At 38.1% G+C, this 4,720-nt stretch overlaps 1 protein-coding gene across 1 annotated transcript in view; it reads right to left on the minus strand.

The window, feature by feature from the left end:
- The window catches only part of osbpl8 (oxysterol binding protein-like 8), a 110,208-nt gene extending 107,493 nt beyond the window's left edge, over nucleotides 1-2,715 (minus strand). Inside the window, exon 1 of the mRNA XM_034163278.1 lies at nucleotides 2,431-2,715. The gene's annotated coding sequence lies outside the window, so the exon portion shown is untranslated. The remainder of the gene's footprint in view (nucleotides 1-2,430) is intronic.
- Between the last annotated feature and the right edge of the window lie 2,005 nt (nucleotides 2,716-4,720).

Genomic DNA, 4,720 nt, shown 5'->3' on the forward strand with positions numbered 1-4,720 from the left:
TGCTATGTTACAGCCCGATTCCAAAATGAATGAAATCCTATACACAATACCCCTTGCCAATGTGAAAACGTTTTTTGCAAGTTTATTTAAAAAAAAACTAAGAAGTCACATGCACATAAATATTCACAACCTTTGCCTTGAAGCTCAAACTTGAGCTCAGTGAAATCCTCTTTCCACTGCTAAAATAAAGCCTGGAACACTTACATTGCATCCAGAAAAGTATTCACAGCACTTCATTTTTTTTTCCCCACATTTTGTTATGTTACAGCCTGATTCCAAAATGGATGAAATCCTTTTTCCTCAAAATTCTACAAACAATACCCCAGAATGACAATGTGGAAAAGTTTTTTTTTTTTCTTTTGCAAATTTATTAAAAAACAAAACAAAACCTAAGAAATCACATGCACATAAATATTCACAACCTTTGCCTTGAAGCTCAAACTTGAGCTCAGTGAAATCCTCTTTCCATTGATTAAATTAAGCCTGACACAATTACGCTGCATCCAGAAAAGTATTCACAGCACTTCACTTTTTTTCCCCACATTTTATGTTACAGCCTGATTCCAAAATGGATGAAATCCTTTTCCCTCAAAATTCTATACACAATACCCCAGAATGACAATGTGGAAAAGGGGTTTTTTTTGCAATTTTTTTGCAAATTTATTAAAAATAATATTCATTAAAAAAAAACAAAAAAAAAACATACGAAATCACATGCACATAAATATTCACAACCTTCGCCTTAAACCTCAAACACGAGCTCAGGGGAATCATCTTTCCATTGATTAAATTAAGCCTGACACACTTACAGTGCATCCCAAAAAGCATTCACACCACTTCACTTTTTTCCACATTTTGTTGCAGCCTGATTCCAAAATGGATGAAATGCTTTTTCCTCACAATTCTACACGATACCCCAGATGACAATGTGAAAAAGTTTTGTTTTTTATTTTTTGCAAATTTATATATATATATATAAAAAAAAAAAAAAACTAAGAAATCACATGCACATAAATATCCACAATCTTTGCCTTGAAGCTCAAACTTGAACTCAGGTGAATCCTCTTTCCACTGTTAAAATAAAGGCCGACACACTTACAGTACATCCAGAAAAGTATTCACAACACTTCTCTTTTTTTCCCACATTTTGTTACGTCACAGCCTTATTCCAAAATGGATGAAGTCCTTTTTCCTCAAAATTCTACACACAATACTCTAGAATGACAATGTGAAAAAGTTTATTGTGTGTGTGTGTGCGCAAATTTATATAAAAAAACAAACTAAGGAATCACATGCACATAAATATGCACAACCTTTGCTTTGAAGCTCAAACTTAAGCTCAGGTGAATCCTGTTTCCACTGATCATCCTTGAGATGTTTCTACAGCTTAATTGGAGTCCAGCTGGGGACAATTCAGTTGATTGGACATGATTTGGAAAGGCACACACCTGTCTACATAAAAGGTCCCACATTTGATAGTGTATGTTAGAGCACAAACCAAGCATGAACCCAAATGAATTGTCTACAGACCTCCAAGACCGGATTGTCTCAAGGCATAAATCTAGGAAAGAGTACAGAAACTTTTATGCTGCTTTGAAAGTCCCAATGAGCACAGTGGCCTCCATCATCCATAAATGTAAGAAGATCCACCACGACTCTTCCTAGAGCTGGCTGCCCATCTAAACTGAGCAATTGGGAAGAAGTACCTTCGTCAGGGAGGTGACCAAGAACCCAATGGTCACTCTGTCAGAGCACAGTATTCCTCTGTGGAGAGAGGAGAACCTTCCAGTAGGATGCCAAAAGGCACCTGAAGGACTCTCAGACCATGAGAAACAAAAGTTCCCATCCAACCTGATGGAGCTTGAGAAGTGCTGCAAAGAGGAATGGGCAAAACTGCCCAAAGATAGGTGCGCCAAGCTTGTAGCAATATATTCAAGAACACATGAGGCTGAAATTGCTGTCAAAGGTGCATCAACAAAGCATTGAGCAAAGGGTGTGAATACTTATGTATATGTGATTTCTTAGTGGGCTTTTTATATATATATATATATATATATATATATATATATATATATATAAATTTGCAAAAATTAAGAAAACGTTTGTCATGTTGTCATTATGGGGTGTTGTGTGTAGAATTTTGAGGGAAAAAATGAATTTACTCAATTTCAAGATGCACTGTATTCCAGCAGGGAACGCTCAACAGTACTGTGTGCTGAAAATGGGCAATCTCCACAATATTCACTTCTAATCCATGATGGAGCTTATGAAAACATTTTACTGATTTAATATTGTATGGATACACACTGGCCTGTCAACCCACCACAGACACAACTAGTTAGCGTCGAGGTAGTTTTAACAATACTGATGAACAGGTTCACATACTGTTGTATTTGTTGTTTTGCTTCAGACGAACTCACCTGGTTTCACCGTGTTTGTAAGTATTTTTGCTCTTATTCCAATAATTTTCCAGGTATTGTCTCCAGATGCTAACTGTCAGCTAGCACCGTCCAAATGTTTATGAAGCACCGACTGCTTCCTCCTTGGCTCAGTGGCGTTGTATTTGCCCAGTAATGTCTAGCGAGACATTAAATCTACCAAAATTAATGTATTTAATATAACTCTTTTAGTACATAATCTCAGTAAACTGTTGACTACTGTCCCCCTGCACGGATCTGTCACAGGTTTAGGAAATACACACAGCTTCTTCTCTGAGGTTTTATTGCAATTGGGGATCCTACGTGTTGCACTACTGCCATCTGGTGGAACTACGTACACGTCTTCAACAGTCCTGTTGAGAATTTTTTTGTGTGTGTGCAATTTCCAGCGCAGTATTAACTGTAAATCTGAGTTACTTGTTGATTAATTGTTTAATCATCTATACAATTTGAAATAAATGATTAAATAATTCAAAGTTGCTGCATGTCTTGTTTTGTCTTAAATACAACCCAATATTGTAAGTTGAGGTAGACTTTTTAAAGCAATTATGTAATAATTATGTAATAATAATTAGCAATTAATTGCCTCAAATGAAGCATGCTTTTCACCTAAGCATTAATTAAGCATTTAAATTAATAAACTGAGAATCACTTCATGAGCCTGATCACAGATCTCTAGGTTTCTGTTCAGTTAATGTTGGAGAGCTGCTGAATTGTGACATTGTCCTCCACAATAGCAACCATGACCTGTGACCTTCAGATGCAAACTCATCCATCATACGACATAGTTTTGAGAGAGAGAGGTGGACGCTCTAACCAGAAGGCTAAAACCCAGGCTTTGGCCCTATGGCCAGAGTCCTTTTAACTGTTGGAGAGTGAGGTTTTAATAACTATTATTGCACAGTGATTTCTGTTGGCCTCTTCATGCTACCTGTGTTACTGGACAAGGCACTTCATCTCCATTGTTCCAACTCACCCGTCTGTAAATGGGTGCCACTCTTGGGTGTTGAAGTAACCTGTGATCGATTGACATCTCATTGAGGGGGAGTTGTAGACTCTCATTTGCTTCACGCTACAGTATCTGGAGATACACACCCCGCGATGGCCCTCACAGCGTGTATTGGACTTACTGCTACTACTACCTAACTCTTATCCTCACCTGAACTAAAAACTCCTAAGTAGAAAGTCATTTGCAAGGTTGCAAGACTACTGTTTTGAGTCTTGTTCCCAACCCAGAAGTGTGCAGTGACCTTCCAGAAATGGCGATGTTGTGGTAACATAAAATCCAACAGTAAATGTCCATGGCCTGCAATACTATGAGACACACCCTGCAAGGCTAGGAAACATGAACTGCCACACTACAAGACACACCTACTCAGATACCAACAATAGCAGAAGACACACCTACTTAGATACCAATGACAGCACAGGAGAATGTGCAAAACAGAATGTGTAAATCGGATATAGGATGAAGTTATCTGCATCTGAGTACAGGTTAGGGTTAGGTTTAGACATTCAGGTCAGGAACTTGAAATTTCTAAAAGGGCTAGAATATGGAGTTTGGAAGAATGTGCTGAAAATGGATCACAGTTTAAGACAGTCAATGAAATCATTGCATTCCGATTTCAGCCTTAGAGGTAAATGATGATAAATTCATCACCAGATGGTGCATGGAAGCTCCTACTTGGAACCTAAAGTCACCTTGAAGAAAGATCCATTATTTTGGCCTTTGACCTTCAGAACTTCATCTATGATCTTCTGGGAACGCCTACCTGGAACCGCAGATCATCTCCAGGGAAGATCTATTACATTGGCCTTTGGCTTTCAGATCTTCAAGATAAGGTACATAATGATATGTTAACTGTTTCAACTGGGGGTTAGTGTAGGCGGCACTCACAACTACACAAAATACATCTCCTGCTACATATTATGTCCACCTTTGCATACTGCACACAGAACTTGTAGACTTAGCAAGATGGACACGCCAGGTTGCTATTATGGCACATCATTGACATTAGCTTGGATAGGTCAATAGGAAACGAAGGTTTAGGGCTGTTGTGCTGGTGTAACACACAACAGTAACGGGCATCGACCTTGAGGTCAAAGAAGGGTGACATGATGCTACATCTATCTATCATCATGAGTCATAAAACCCTGGAGAGAAAGGAGGGTCAGTAAATTATATAGTGAAACATTAGATCTCAGTCACACAATGGATATGATGAAATTATTAGTTTACTATCTGGTCGTTTAATCATTATTGTCCATCTTTTGTAGTTTTT

The sequence above is a fragment of the Thalassophryne amazonica genome, chromosome 22, assembly GCF_902500255.1.
Source record: "Thalassophryne amazonica chromosome 22, fThaAma1.1, whole genome shotgun sequence".
Taxonomy (NCBI): Eukaryota; Metazoa; Chordata; class Actinopteri; order Batrachoidiformes; family Batrachoididae; genus Thalassophryne; species Thalassophryne amazonica.